The following is a 16,440-nucleotide window of genomic DNA, read 5'->3' on the forward strand; positions in this document are numbered from 1 at the left end:
CATCAGCCGAGTTCCTCACTCTTCTTCTCAAAAGTACCTCTGCTGTGCTGTAGAGAAGTGGAAATCCTTCAGTCTAGTGGGTACATGTTTCTGCTTTACCTTCCTCTTTATAGCTTCTACCATCATCAGCCTTCATTGTCCTTGAGTTTTTGGAAGCATTCTGTTTTGGAGCCGAATCCCCCAGTTACTTCTCTGTAGACTGCAGGAGGATGTGCTGGTGGTGGTGGGAGTCCCTCACCATGCTGTCTGTTAGTAAACATTGTAAGAGATGTTAAGTGTTTCCTTAATTTTGACTTGAAGAATGAGCCTTAGATGTAAGTACTAAAGATCCTTCCACTAGTGGTTCTTAACCTGTGTATTCATCCCTCTCTTTGTCCCCCAAGAAATTAAATTTCTATGTATTTTGTATATTTTCTCTAGGTTATTTTCTTCCGAGTGCCCAGTAGTTCTGTCACCTTGTGGACTGAGAGGGTGAAAGTTGAGGAGGCTGATGCAGAAAATGTTGAGTAACAAAACTCGAAGAGGGTGCAATAGTTTTGGTGTTTGATGTATCCCCACAACAAGGCCTGAGTAAAAAGGTAAAGTTTCTTGAAAACTTGATTTACATAACATGCAAGGGATTATCAGATCAGTCTGGCACTCAGGTGAACATGCTTGTGTAAATTTTCTCATTAGTCGCTCTTTCCTTTTACTCTGAATTCCTATCTTTCTGTTCCATGATTTAGTGGAGCTATTAAAAAAAAAATCAAAACAAATTACTTTTTTCTTCTTTTTTTCCTCCTAATTTCTTCCCTACTTCTGATCTGCCTCTTTGCAAATCAGGTTTATTCCCTCACTCCCTTCACTCAACAGTAAGTATATTCTGTTTTAGCTGAGGAAGAGGCATGAAACTGTCTTCCTCTCTTCCTTCTGAAAAGTTTATTTGGCAAGTTAATGAATTTCCTTTATTCCCAGGAGCAGCTCATAAAGGGAGGGTTTCTTCTCCCAGTGGCAGTGAATGTGTAGTGATTGCCAGAGCATTGTTCTTCTAAATAGCTTATTTTTGTCTGTGGTAGGACCCTCCCCCCAAATATTTTTAGAGTACTGATTAAGTGATAATTTGTGTTTAGGCTTCCATGAAGTACTAGGTAAGATAATGCCGATTGCCAGTGGGTTTGATGTTATGGGCGGAGCATCAGCAAACTGGTTCCCTGAAGCTCAGATGAAAAATGTAACCCAAGTTTTCCCAGGAAGGTTCAGGGATCCCTTTGCCCATCCATTCTACTCTGCAGTGTTGCCAGTATTCAGCTGGGCTGTTTGAGGTGGCAAGGAGAAGACAAGTTACCATGGTGAAGTGGCTGGATCAGTACTCACAGTTGCTGTGTAAGCAGAAGTGTCCAGCAGCAGGGCTGCCCTGGCACAGAGCTTTTGGATGACTGGAGTGCACAGCTGTAGAAGGAGCCAACAGCCTCTCTCAAGGCTGATGTTTCTTGACTTCTTCACACAGAGGACTGTGTCCTTCTCTTGAGAATGAGACCCACTGGATCCATTGACACCTCCCCCCATCTCCTTCAAGGCTGATGGACATGTTTTGTGTTCCTCAGAACACAGGGCAAGTTTGGTGTGTGGGCTTGGCCATTCTGGCCTGAATTGCTGCTTCTCTGAGGAACTTCCTCTCCTTTCCTGCACTCCCACCCAGTGCAGCTGGGTTGTGCCCTGGCAGCTGCTTGTGCCTCTCTTCCCTGCTGTGAAAGGGAACCTTGTGAACCTTGCTGTTGACCTCTCTCCTTTGCTAGAAGGTTGATGCATCTCCAGCACAGTCTCTTTGTCCTGGGAAGAAGCGTTGCTTACTTTCCCTGGCCACTAGCTCAAGTAGTCACTGGCCCAGTTGAAGTGCTGTGCTGGGATTGAATAATTTGTGCCAGTGAGCCCTTTCAGAGGCCTATGGGCCTGACAGCTGTGAAATGACTCCTTAGTGGACATTTCCCAGTAACTTTCCAGTGTTCTTTTAGTAATGTTTTCTAGGTGTTGTAAAAATTTTCCTTCACCTTGGGCTTGCAGTGGTCCTGTGCTGTGTGGCAGGAGACAACTGAGCAGTTCTGTTGAGCTCTGGTCATCCTGACTGAGGAGCTCTTACCTGCAATAACCTGCCAGGTAATTGCTGTTGGAAGTTGTACTGATGCTGTTGGGCTGTCAGCTGGGATTAATTTCTTTTGAAGTACAAAACTCTCAGAAGTATTTACAGCAAAGACGCAGTTTGTGAGAGTGTTCACAGAAGCCATCTAGCAGTTGTGCAAGCTAGCCCTAAAGCATTAGGGTAAATAATGGTTGTTTTGTTAAAAGTAGAAATATCTCCTTAGGAGCACCTACTTGGAAAGGGCCTTTTCTAGTAGGGAGGAAGTGAAGGCCTGTGCAGCCATGAGATAGGTGACCAGGACACCCTGTCTTGATGCCATTATGATGACTTTCTGGCATGGGTGTCACAGCTGCTGTTAAAACCAGTTCCTTCCTATTTCATGATTTTTCATAGCCAATTTTTCTCTTCAAACCACTCATATTTTAGTTTATTTCTGGACATAAATCAATAGTTAAACTTTCAAGAAGCTTCTTGGTGATTTTGACTTTGAATGAGAATAGGCTCCAAGACCTAGCAGCTTTAGCAATGTTTCTGAAGCATTTAAATTGTAGACATAATTTGGAAAATGACCTGGATGATAGTGAAATAGCATAGATTTCTCACATATACTCAGTTCAGACATTTTTGCCTTACAGAACCTCCTGTAGTATTGGCACCCATGACCGCTGCCAGAGCACTGTGACCACACCTGGGCTCGGGTTAATATCTTACATGGGCGACTCACATCTTTGGTAATCTGATCCTGAAAAGATGTGGCCAAAAAAAAAAGCATGTTGACTATGCTGCCTCACCTGTAAACACAATTTGAGGTTGCTCCTTTGCATCTTGAGGTGCACAAGGGAGATGCTGAAGTCTCCTGAATCACAGCTCTGCAAGCTTGGGTGGTTGGGGCAGATGCAGCTGTGGCAGCATTGCTCTTCAGACTCTGTCTGGAGGCAGGACTGTGAAGTTGTGATGCATCACAGGCACTTGCATTCTGCATCCGTTTGTGCACTGAAATGTAAAACATTGATTTTAAAATATAGCCCACTCATTTACAATCTTAGTGGAGCAAAGCTTACCACAAATGTCCTTAGGGTGAACTTGCTGATAGGCATTTAAGAAAGTGTTCTGAATTTAGATCATCTTCTGGATTATCTTGTCCTGTTTAGCAGGCTGAACATCCATCTCCTCCCACTCCTGGTTACATCTGAGGTGTTCTGGGTCCTATCACTCATGCACATTTTTCATAACTCCAGTTTTGGTGTGCCCCTCTACATCTCTTACTAGTCAGTCCTGCCAGAGTACCTTGAAGTTATGGCAGAATAGCAGAAGAGTGAAATTTGAGCTTGCTTGTCAGTTTTGTGGCTGTCCGCAGGTTTTCTGGACAGGAATGCTTTTGTTCTGAAGTGGTGCAAAGAACTAGATCAACAGCATGGAGCATTTCTGCATTGCTTTGCTATAAACTTGCTTGTGTTTGAGAGGTTATCTTTGTAGTCAGAACTTTCAGGTTGTCTTAATTTTTGAACAAAAGATTAATTTTTGGAGACCCAGATTACACTGGTGAAGTTTTCTTACTTGCCAGGAATAGGTAGATGTGTGAATTTTTCAGATTATGTGTTTAAAAAGAGAAATACTTTCTTTTTTTTTTCCCACGTAGTCAAAATGAAAGTGAAAATTCAGACTCGGGGAGCAGGAAATAATAAAATCCTTTCCTTTTCTACCCAGAACAGGACTGCTGCTTCTGCCAACTGGCCTCTCTGAAGAAGCCAGTGAAGTTGTCAAGCCCATCTGTTTTCATCCACTGACACAGTGCACTAAGGCAGCTGGAAGTGCAGATACACAACAAGCTAGGGAGGGAAGGTGGAGTTTATTTTTCCTTGTTTTGCTCTTTGAGGAGCAGATTTTTTTCCTTGCTCACTGACAGCATCACCTGCTATCAACATTTTGGTAGATGGAGTGATCTAAAGGGGTGGAAACTTCTCAGCTGGAAGTGCTGAAGGGACACCTCAACATTTGTCATTTAAAGAAGCTGGTCTTGGCCTCTCATGCATTTGTTTCAAGGTCAAGGTGCTGTTACTGACTGGGTTGCTGGGGGTAGGTGAAGCAGTAACCATTAGGGGCTGCAGGCAGAATCCTTAATTTAAACAGCAGAATGGTAATTATTTTTATGAAGTAAAGGTCAGAAATGCTAAGGCTGCTATTAGCTGACTCAATCCTGGAAGAGATGATAAGGAAAGTGGTACTACCAGAAGTAGGACACACATAATTTATAATTTATCAGTGTATAAGAAAACACATTTAATGTCCTGCTGTGCAATAAATGTATCCGCTACAGGATCACCAGAGAGCGATAAGATGCACTGCTTGTTCTTTTAATTCACCTTTTTTTCACCTAGTTAAAGAGAAGTTGCCTTTGTTCTTTATTGTCCAGTTAATCTAAGAGCTTTATTTCCTGTGCTTGATTGTCCAGGGTTAGAAGAGTGAATGACAAATAGGAGCCTGCCTTGAGGATTACATATTTGCCACCACAGTGTATTTAAAGGTGTACCATGAAGTTCATATTGCAGGCAATTAGTGAAAACTGTTATTTCTGAAACATGAAAATGTGATTAACTGAAGGCAGCCTGAAGGAGTGTGCTGGCAGCCTCTTGGCTGGCTTAGGGAGGAGGCAGGCTGTTTTGGAGGTAGGCACTGAAGTGCTATCTCACTGCGGTGTAGTTAATGGAACTAGACAGAGTTGTGGCATGACTGCGTTCAGGGGTCACGGCGGTGAGGGATGCCATGATTCAACCTGATGTAGCAAGGGAGCCTTGGCAGGAAGCCGCTGTGTTTATAAGAAGCGGAGTAACCACAACTGCCAGCGGCCTTGAAAGATTCCGCTGTGGCTTTCGCTATGAATAGCAGGCACGGCTGCTGAAAGCTCGGGTTAAAGAAAAAAAAAGTAGATACCAGCAGGAGACACCGTGTGAAGGAGACATGAGTTTTGTCTCCCAATAACAATAAAAATTTGTGGTTCTGCACCTGTCATGGTTGTTGTAAGACAGAAAAGGATTGAAGATCAAGTAACTCCAAAACACCAATTATGCTGATGTGTGGGAGGAGCAGGCAGAGAGGACAGCCACCATAGTTCTAGTTTGTTTCAGTAGATGTGGAAAAAGATGGGCTTCTTACATTCTGCTGCTTACTTTATTGGATTAAAAGACCTCTCCTATCAGTGGTTTTGTTCTGTTGCAGAAATCAGATGGGTTTGCTTTTATTTTAAAATGCATTCTGAAAATGATAGGCTGCATTAGCCCAACTGTAGAAATAACGTCTTAATAATTTGGCTGCCACAAAGATGCATCTCACTTGCAGCCTAACTTGGAATTTAGATCAAAACTGTTAAATAAACTCCAAGTTCTGCAGTAGTTTTTATTTTGTAAAAGGGATGTGCTTTTCTGTCTTAAGGGAAGGGAAATCCCTGGAAGTTACACACCTCAGTTAAGGCTGACTCTATCCCAATATGTTTTGCAGTGTAGGTAGATTATATTTATGCATAAAGCGTCAGATGTGAACTTCATAGTCTGTGGCTGTGATAACAAACAAAGCGTAAGAGCCAGGATTTTTGGCTGATGTGTTGTGAAACAAAGTGTCAGTCAGTTTTGCCATCTCAACGTCATTTATGTGAAAATCGTTTAAATTGCCAAAGATGAATTGAGAATTTTTGCCCAAGAATTTCCACTGCAAATCTGTTTCTCTACCATGAAGGAGGCATGGATTTTGCTTTTAAATTGCTATATTATTCCACATAAGAGGTGGTATAAATCAACTTTCAAAAGAAGTTTTGTTTTCTTTGTTGGCTTTTCATTCTGCAGCTATTCATCTCTTTACTCTTTCAAGTCTTGGGTATCTTTCTCTGGTGTGTTACTGTGAATGCTTAAAAGGATGCTGAGCCTTTGTGGTACCAGGTTCAGTCCTGACTTCTGTTTCTTCTGTGTAAGCATCGACTTGTGTGAGATTCCTCGTATTCTGTAGCTTTGAGCTGGGCTTGTCTTATCCTTATAGGATCCTTATAGGGCTGGGTAACTGGTTGGCAAAACCAGTGCCTTGTGCTGCTTCTGCTGTGCCTGGGACATCTCTCCTGGCTTTGCTTGCCCCTCCCAGGGAGTCAGGACAAGGGCAGCCTGCCCTTGCCACCCTTTGCTAACCTGCCACAAGGTTATTTGTGATGAATTGCATAAGCACAGTGCGTGAAATCAGTGAAGAAGGGAAGGAGTGGGTTGGGGGGGGGGGGAATGCAGGGAAGGTTGCTGCACATTTGTAGTTTGGTTCCTAACTGTTGCATTTTGCATCAGAGGGAAATTTGACAAAATATAGTTAGTTTTGAACTTCACTGGTGTTACCTGCTTCTTCAGGAGTCAGGATAAAGAAAATTTGAGCTTGGTTTGGTCACTGCTGGGTTTGAATTACTAGTATGGCATGTGGGTTGGGTGTATGAGGAACCCTCCAGCTGGGAAGGGAGGAACAAAGAGATGGAATCTGGCTGGTCTACACCTCATTTTGTAACTGAGTAACTAGATTAGAGTCCTTTTACCTGGTACCTTGCTCTTGCCCAGCATTCACAAATAACTTACAGTTATGGGTGGTCTAGATTCCTGGTAGCTTGGTTAAATGTAGTGGTATTGTCATAAAATGTCTTGATGAGTTGCAGAGGTGATGACACCAGACCCCTGTCTTTTGATGTCTTTGTAGAGAATGTGAAATTTCCTTATATAGCTTGTTTGCATGGCTTTTTGTTTGACTTACCATCAGTAAATCTCTGGGGAGCAGCATGTTGTAAGAACCTCTTCCTGTCTGATACCTCTGCTCTTTCTCATCCTCTGATGAGAAAAATTACTTGAACCAGAGTATTTGCCACATTGAGACTGTTATTAACAAGAGGCTTTCCATGGGAGCTTTGGACTTTGGACTTGATGAATTTTCCCAGATTGCTGTTTGCTGTAGAGCACAGTGCAAACCACTCATGCCTGGATGTCTTCTGAAGAGCAGGGATCATTGTGATTTGTGTGATAAGAAATTAATTTTGCAGCTGGCTTGGGTTTTGCCTTTGATTTCCGCAGTTCCTGGCTGCTTTCTTGTGTTTGTAAATTTACCAAATTCAGGAAGTGCCTAAAACTTTGTAGAGGGGTTTTTGGTTGTTGGGTGGTTTTGGTTTTGTTTTTGGGTTTTTTTGGTTGTTTTTTTTTTTATTGTTTTGTTTTTGCTAGTTTTACTTGTTTGGTTTTGGTTTTATTGTTTGATTTTTTTCCCTTTTTCTCCCCTGTGATAACTGCTGGGTCGGAAAACTTCAGTATTGTAGAGCAATGTAAATACGTAAGGAGGCAATAATGGCCTTAAGTCTGTTACAACAAATTAGTCTTCTAATGTCTTCATGGAAGAACTGAAGTTCAGAGTGCTGTTTTGCATTGACTCCCAAACTTTCTGAAAGCCACAAGAGTCTTAGATTTTTTGACTATTTGCTTCCAGCTTTAAAGACTAGCTTTGAAAGGAATAGCAAGCATAAAATCTAACCACTTTAGGACCTGTCCAGTTGGATACATAAGCTCTGAGAAGACCAGTCTTCTCTGAAAATGCTGGCTGACAATGCAGTTTTATTTCATTTTTTAATGTTCTTGGCATTTGGATTTTTTTCTGTAGACTCCAGAGCTGGCAAAGTTGAGAACATAGGGTTTGCAGCAGCCTGGAAAAGCCCTGTGAGGGAGTCAGGGATGCATTGGAGATTGGACACTGTTTCTCTTCCATGCTCGTGTCAGTCCCCAGCACAAGGGTTTTGGTGGAGCACTTCATCTGGTGAAAGAAGCCTGGGTTTACTTGCATGTTGCTGTGATGCAAGTGAAGGGATGTGTAACTGCATGCAAAGACCTGAGGGTGTTTGGGTCTGGGAAAATGAGAAAGCAGCAGGCCCAGAAGACTGATCTGTCTGAGAGATGGGAGAGTGCACATGGGTATGGGGAAAGGTGGTGGGGAGGCACAACACATGGTGTGGGGGTCTTGCACCCTGTCACATCTCTAGACATTGTCCTCCAGTGGGAAAGAAGGGCTTCACAGTCCCTGTGTGTTGCTGGCCCAACTGGAGCAAGTGATAGCTGCCTGTGAGAGCATGAGCCAGTGGTCTTCAGTAGCAGACTTCCACAGGAGGGGATTTTTCCCTCCTAAGTGAAATTTGTCAGGTTCTATGATAAACTTCAGATTTTGGCTGCTCCCACCTACCTGTCCAGAGCTTTCCGTTTAGGTATTTAGCTTCAAAAGACATTGAAGAACTATTTGGGTTGGGCCTCAGAGATCTGGAATTTAAAAAAGGGTTGATAGACCAAGATTTGATTTTTGGAAGTTCATAGTGACTTCTCTTAATTTCGCTGAAGTCTAAGGGTAGAAATGTATATCTTAACAGCCTGTACGTGAATGAGAAAGATACAGTACGTTTGCTAAATCAAAGAGCAGGTGGTGTGATGACAGACAAGCCAGTAAGGGAAGCCCTGGGAAGTAAGCATAGTGATTCAAGAGACTTTCCCAGCACAGATGTTTAAGTAAAACGTGAGTTTCTTTTTTATGGGGTAGGAGAGGTAGAAGGGAAGATCTTTGAAGATGTTTTGGTGGTTATGGTGCAAGTCATGATTGAGAAGAAATTCAGTTGTGGACATGGTTACATTTTTGCCTCTTCTGTCCTTCAGAGTTGGGCAGAAAGCTGTAACCTTTGTCTTTCCCAAACCAAATTCTGCTTTCCAGACACAGCATACATGTGGGAACTTGAATGCTGAATGGTAGGAGCTTCTTGCTGAAGTGACTGCAAGAGAGTTAGGGTTGCAATGCTTGTGTGACTCCAGGGTTCTCCAGGATTCGAGTGCCCAATTTAACACCTTGTAATTCATTTGCATTACCCACTTTCCTTTTTGAGTATTTTCTGTTCTGAAGAGAGGGACATTAAACTTCATATTGGTTGCTGTCTGTAAATACCTGCTTGTGTTTGGGTCTGTGATGTGGTAACCAGTTTACAGTTGTGTTACTTTAAAATTACCTGCAGTGCCTGAAAGATGAAATAAAGCCTAAGCGACATTCCCAGATGTTGCCTGGTACTTGTCAAATATATTGCAGTTTTGTCTTCCTCTTTGGGGCTGTTTCTTGTTTGAATGTGGTGGGGTTACGTCAAAAAGCTTAGGTACTTTTTTGTCCATTTATGATCTCAGAGTGGGATACTCAACCTGTAATAGCCTTTAATTATTAAGGAAAGAAAAAAGGAAACTGCTTTTATGGTGAGAGGCAATTGAAATGAAAAGAGCATGTTTGGGGTCTGTATCTTATGACACTTAGAAAACACTGAAAACCTTAATCTTCCCCAATATAATCCTTTTTTCTAGTCATTTAGAAAATTGAAGATGCACATAGTGTGTGTTGATTTTTATACAGCAAGACATCTTGGATAAAGTGAGTTGTAGCTTATGTTTTCCCCTTTTTGACTTTTCTCAGTTCCTTGCTACAAACTATCTATTTCCTTAATGATGCTTAGACTCATCTAGATATTGCTGCTCTATTCGTCTTCCCTGAGGCCGTTACCAAATCATCCATGTTCTCATGACTAAGGATAAACAAATGTGCAGATGCATGTGAGGGACAAAAAGAAGGATGAAAAAACTCCAGATCCCTGAAACACAGCAGTGCACATGTGTCTTTTCCCAGGAGAGGTTTGATAGACTGAGCCTAAGATGACATGTATTAATTATGTTTCTTTGCATAATTTTAGAAGATGCTCAGACACTGTAGAGTAAAGGACCTGAATTAATTCTATTTGTTTAAATATACTTAATATACTTAAATGTAATACTTAATATATAACTGTATATATATATATACTTAATATATAAGTATATAAGTACTTAACATATTATATTTAAATATACTCATACCTTTTACATTTTGCTTTCTTTATCTCAAGTCAGCGGACTTGAGATTGTTCTATAACTGCTTGATCTTTTTTCCTGCCTGAGGCAAACATTTTAAATGTACTAACAATGCATGAAACCCTTTTTGAAACTAACATTTTTTTACTTATTTAGAATTACTCATACACCAAAAAAAAAAAAAATACCAGAATGTTGTAAGAGCAGGTTTACTCTTAATACATTGATCTCTGCACTTGTGAAACCCCTTACATGATAATCATCTAAAATTTCTGTGACAAAGATTTGGCTTCTTAATGCCAAAGCATTTCCTGGATTTGGTTTTTACCTAGTATTTGTCAAGACAGTGGCATTTGTTTTGATTTCAGAGCAGCTCAGTTTTCAGCTGGAAGAAGTCTGAAGCTGTATTTTTGATTCCAGACAAGAAGCTGGAAGGCTAGCAATTCATTCTTCCTTCTGTGGCAGGCTTCCTATAGAAAGCTGCTGAACTGCTCGACTCTTCTGCACTTCACTGTGTGCTTCAGTAATTTGAAGTGTTAATGCTCTGGAAATTATTACTTTGGTAATTTAACTAAATTTGGAGATCATTGCATGAAGGTGATCTCATGCAGAGTTGATATCTTTGTTATATAAATATACAATTTATATAAATTATATATATTTAATGCCTTATATTTAAAGATAAATATCTTAGCAATAAATGGCATTATCTAAAAGAGAAGGGGTTTTAATCTTTAAAATTCAAAATTATTCTTTTGAGAGCAGCTTACCATTTGCTCTTGATATATTTTTTGTTTTGGCTTTCAGAATTCTACATAGGTTAGTTGTGGTTCTTTTTCTCAGCCGTTATTGGATGACATGATAAATACTTCAGGACTGGGAGGTGATGAGTAAGAACTGGAAAATAAGGGAGGGTAGTTCAAAGAAGCACTGGGAGCCAAGCAGAGTAAAGGGAACCATAAAATACCCAACAAATACTGATCTAGTAATATTAAAGAAACATATATCTTAAGTCATGCAACATGACTTCTTTTTAAAAGAGATTTAAGGTGGTTGCAGGACCTTGAAATTACCAGATTTAGACTTGTTTTTCCTACCTATGTACTGGAGGCCATGTCTACATGAGAAGGTGATGTGCAGCAGCAGATGGAAGAGAGGGGAGCAGTTGTTATTGCAGGACCTTACTACCTTTTTGGGATTTGGAGTACATTTTTTGTGCCTCTGAAGAGGGGTTTCTGGTTTAGCTTTCCCCAGAAGCAGCCTGGTTTAAGTGCACTATGGTTCTCCTGGGAACCAGGGTAAGCTGATAGTCCAGGCCAATGTGCTGGAACAGAGGTGGTCTCTGTTGGAAGCTATCTCCAGAAATGGGCACGTCTGCAGGGGGAAGTTCAGCTCTTCTCTCTCTTGAGTGTGTTTGAAACTTAGGGTCACTGAACCAATTAGCAGGGCTTGGTATTTAGAGCTTACATGTAGTGAAGCTTCTACTGCTTGAAGATTGGGGAAAAATTGCTCATTTTGCAGCAGAGTTTATCATCTTGTCATATAACTCTTGTTCTCACTTGTTTTGATCAAAGATTTCTTCCACACTAAATTTTCTGAAGTTTAGAGCAGACCCAGATTTACTCAAGAATGCTTCTTCCCCTTCTCAGAAAGGTATGAGGTCTCACTTGATTTAATCTGAACTTGGTTTGTGGAAGGTTCTCTTTATCTGGCATCCTTATTTGGCCTGGATATTCCCAGGGGCACACGGATGAATCATTTGTCTCTGCACAGGGTGAGACACTTCATTTTTTTAATGAACAGTATTGTGGCAGAACTTGTGCTTTGGTTGTTTTCCTTGGGAATTGCTGCTGCATAGAAGATCAACCAAATAAGAAGTAGCTATACAAAAGCAATTTGCCCCTTGCCTTTCTGTGTACTGGAGGATGTCCCTGGGGGTCACAGTGCAACATGACATATGCATGCTGTCCATTTAGGATTTAACCTTATAGAGGACCATTCTCCCACGTCCCCTCACTTGGGGTCTCTGTCCCTTTTGGCACTTGGAGAGTCAGTTAATTTAGTTCTTTCTTATTCACATATCTCCTATAAGCAGGATGTGTTCCCTTATAGTAAATAGATAATTGGAGCTCTAGATGTGTTTTATTATTTGTGTATCTTGCTTAATGTGTCATAATCATTTGGACTTTCCTGCCCATCTGATAAATGAGCTGTAGAATTTATATAATTATTGGCTTACACCATAATTTGTGTTTTATTTGTGCTTTGGACCAAAGGGCAAGGGAAAGGTAATAACAGTCATGAAGGGTTTAAAGTAATTTGACTTAAGTCAAACCCCCAAGAAGTTAATTCTCAGAGAATATTGGAATAGGAATGTGTTTGAGAATTTCAAATACATGGACTTGCAGCATGGCTAATTACCTTAAGTTTCTTTAAAAATACCTTAAAATTCAGTTATCTGTTACATGCAAATTACTGGGTTTTTTATGCTACATGCAGGTTTTTGTAGAAAAAAGGTTGATTGTCCAAGCGGATTAATGCCTCTCACATCTGCAAGTCTTAGATCAGGTCAAAAGTGAAATAAGCCATACGTGTTCAGAGTGGACACGTGCATACATCACAAATGCTGCACAGACTGGCCTGGTTTGAGAGTTAAAAGCTTTTTTTCTGTAGGAAGGATTCATGCTAAAATCCAAGTGTTTCATAAGCACTACACATTTAGCCTCAATTATTACTGTTTCTTAATTATTATTTGGATTAAGCCCCAAATTGTTCTTATTGAAAAATTTCAGTCAAACTTTTTTTCCTTTTTTAAGAAAAATTAAATGTATGCTGCAATTTTGAAGTCATATAGCCACAGGATTTGAAGGACTTGCATTGTCTGGCATTTTTCCAGCTAGTCCAGCTGTCTTCAGAGAAACTGAGTAGGTTGGCAAAGTGTGGTGCGAGCTCCTTTGTTAAATGCATCAGAGAGTGAGAGAAACAGGCAGTAGCAGTGGTGAGGGCTTTATTGTATGAGTACTTTCTGTCTTTTCATCTTGATCTCCTAAAATTCTCTCTTCTTCCGAGGCTTTTCTCTTTTTTATGCCAGGTTTCCTGATGATGTTCAGACATGGTAAGCCTGGAGTTACTACTCTGCTGTCTTCTCAGGAGCTTTTGGGGGAGCAGCATGAGGTTCTGTTATATTTTTCTCTGGAGTCTGTGCTGCCCTGAGGTATCCTACAAAAATAAGTGACACAGGCTTTGTCCTGAGAGTCTCCAGCTACAGGAATGACCTCTGAGCATCCTGGAAGGCAGGAGCAGCATTCTCATCTTTCAGTCATAATGTGTGAGGGATAAGATTTCTGAGACTTGTTAAGACCACTGGTGAGTGTGGGACTGGGGCTCTCAGGTGCTTATTTGACATGGCTTACTTGGAAGTATGGATGAACAAATACAAAGATTAAAGCAAGCAGTGAGCTGCAGGTGTGGACACTTCAGCAAAAACAGCCGAGAAAAATCAATTTTTCACAAATTAAAGAGGAGGGAAAAAATCAATAGGGAAAGGACTGTTATTTTCAATTTAAAGCCAGAGGAGTTAGGGTTTGATGTTGGAGTTTATGCATTCCTGTTCTCATTCACATGTTGCATGTCTCTTTTATTGGGAGAACTGTAGACTATGTTGTATAGAGATCATAAAATATAAATGGTTGACAGAATGTGAAATGCTCCCCATTCTTATTTATTTATTTACTTGTCTGCCTGCAAACACTTCTCCCACTGTACTTAATTCTTGTGGATGCTAACTCCTTGCATAGAGTATTGGAGTGCATTGAGATTTCTGTGCTGTGAAGTCCACCAGCCTTTTCCTCCTGCATGTTTTGACAATATTTAAAGCACACAAATCAGACTGTAGTTATTGATCTGTGTTTGTTTCTTTTCAACAGACTGTGATTCCATCTGTCTACCTGATGGTGTGTGAGTGCCCCAGAAAAACATGACCAATATTTTAAGTAGAAATACAGAATTTGACTTTGCAGTACAATCTACATGAGGTCTGGTAAATGCAGCATGAATGGACAGAACCAGGTGGAATGCAGAGGACTCTCTTGTCTCATCCTGGTGCAGCCTGCTGTAATGGCAGGGCAGAATGCCAGTTTTTGATGTTAAAAACAGAAGCAAACCAGTATTTTTGTCTGATTCCTAATTGCTAGATTCCACATTGCCAAACGCATGTGTATGATCAGTAACTGTGGGAGAGCCATGCCACCTTGTTAATCCCGTTGTCTGGGAGGTAGTAGGCAAAAGTGTGTACTGATTCTTCTGACTCTTTCTTTACTAAAGCTCTGCCTGCTTGGAAGCAGCTGCTTGCCAGGTCTTGGCTCCAGTGGCAACGCAGGAAAGCAAGCAGAAGTGATCATTAGGAAGGTACTGCCAAATTCATGAGTGATCTGCAAAACTACACATCTGTCACTGTCTTTAATCTATGGTAACTACTTTTTCTAGAATATGTTTTTTAACTTAATTTGGATTATTTCTCTGTTGTGTATGACTCCAGCTATGCCAGTGTAAATGTCTTTTGGGAGCAACACCCTCACCCACTAAAGGCTTAAAGGTTCTGTAAAGGTGGGTAGAAGAAATAAGTCTGTTCTGGCTTGTATCAGTTAATTAACTTGCTAAAACAGTTTACTGCTTGAATGCAAGAATATCAACAGCAGTTTTGCTGAGGAATGTGTAATTGCATGTATATGTGTGTATTTCAATGTACTCAGTCATGAAGATGTGTTGCATGTGTGGATTGGATATGAAATACCAATAATGGAAGATGACCTAGGCTTATTTCATTTTAACACCTGGTGGAGGCACTGTGCTCAGCTAAATGTGTAGCCAGCACAATGCTGTTGTGAAGGGAGAGCTGAAGAGCTAAAAAACCCTTCTAGATTTTGTGTGGGCTGTGACAGCCTCCAGAGATGCCTTTTTCAGTGAAAATTGTCTGTAGTGAGAGTCTAGAACATCTTGGGTCCCCATCTGATTACTTTGATTAGGTGCCTGACATTAGGGGGAAAGTGACAAAGACCATGATGGCAAAAAATCATGCAAAAGGTAGGAATTTTCAAATTGAATGTGACCATGGCTTGCAGTGGGGTGTCTGAATGGCTGAGATGCTCTTAAAAATGCCTCTAAATAAATGCTAATACATAAGGACTTTCAAACTAAACCATAAGAAGCTTACAAATGGCAAACCATGTGATACCACATTCCCATATTCTAGGAGCTCCATCAGAAACCTGATACCCCTACCTCATCCCATCATAAGTTGCTACATACTCAAGTGTTTATGGTATTTGAGTGTGTTATTGTTCCATAATGGGAAATACTGGGTCTGAAGAGAGGGTAGCCACTGTCTGGGACAGATGTGCCTGAACGCTCTGGCACATTGCATCACTGTTTGGTGGGAAATCATAGCTCAGTCCTGTGTTTCTCTCCCTTCCTTGGCGGTTTCTTGACGCTGTGCTGCTTTTTGTCCCTGCAACTTCTGATGTGAAGTGAAGCTGGTGCATCTAATGAGGGAGAGTTGTTGAAGGAAGAATCTTTTCCAAATGTTTTGAGGAAAGGTGATGTAACCATTCTAAATTTTTTTTTTTTGGCTGGAACTGAATGAAGATATGAGAGACAAACAGGGAAAAAAGAGAGCAATTTATGTTGGAAAAGATCTTTAAATCATTGAGTCCAGCTGTTACTCCTCTTGAATACTCAGACTAACATTTTTAGGGAATTCTTATAATTACTATATATGTATGCACCTGGTGGGAAAGCAGACAAAGAAGCTGGAAGAAAACAAGATGTTTACTAACTAGAGAGCAGAAAATACAGAAGTGTGCTGGACCCAGAGTGCTGCTGCACTTTTAGGTGAGGTTAATGGTAGAGGGAATAAAACTAGCTCAAGGCTTTAAAAGCCATCCTCAGCTTTAATTGGCTGCTGTAGGTAGGGGTTGGAAAAAGCAGGAACTTCTCTAGTATAGTACAGATCTCTCTTGCTGTGGGGTTTTATTCCTTCCACTGAGGTTGTTGTAGTAGCCAGCAACTGAAAGTACTTTCGAGAAATTGTTCTTCAAGTTAAGCGGCAACCTGTGTGGAGGGAGGGCTCCCATGCTCCTGCAGAGCTGGGGCATGAGTACAGAAGATGTTATTTCCTCTTTCTGTCTTGCTGCTGGTTTGCTAAAACCCAGAATAGCCAGAAATACTGGTATAATGAAAGTATTCCTACCATTCCTATCACCATTTTATTATGCTTGTAAATACAGGACATTGCTAGATATGCGTATTGTGTGAGCACAAACATTACTGCTATGTAACTTGATATTCTGCATTTTTCTGATTTTTTTTGTTCTCTCATTTCTTTGAATGCATTTTTTTATCTTTTTGCTG

The 16,440-nt window shown here is 40.8% G+C and overlaps 1 protein-coding gene across 4 annotated transcripts in view; it reads left to right on the forward strand.

The window, feature by feature from the left end:
• Positions 1 to 402: 402 nt before the first annotated feature.
• Positions 403 to 16,440, forward strand: part of KLF12 (Kruppel like factor 12) — a 209,414-nt gene continuing 193,376 nt past the window's right edge. For 3 of the 4 annotated variants that reach the window (XM_033514327.1, XM_033514329.1, XM_033514322.1), the window contains exon 1: positions 404 to 578. The gene's annotated coding sequence lies outside the window, so the exon portion shown is untranslated. Of the gene's footprint in view, positions 579 to 16,440 lie in introns of all 4 variants that reach the window. The other variant, XM_033514320.1, reaches the window with a different exon arrangement.

Source organism: Parus major, chromosome 1 (genome assembly GCF_001522545.3).
Source record: "Parus major isolate Abel chromosome 1, Parus_major1.1, whole genome shotgun sequence".
NCBI classification, from domain to species: Eukaryota; Metazoa; Chordata; class Aves; order Passeriformes; family Paridae; genus Parus; species Parus major.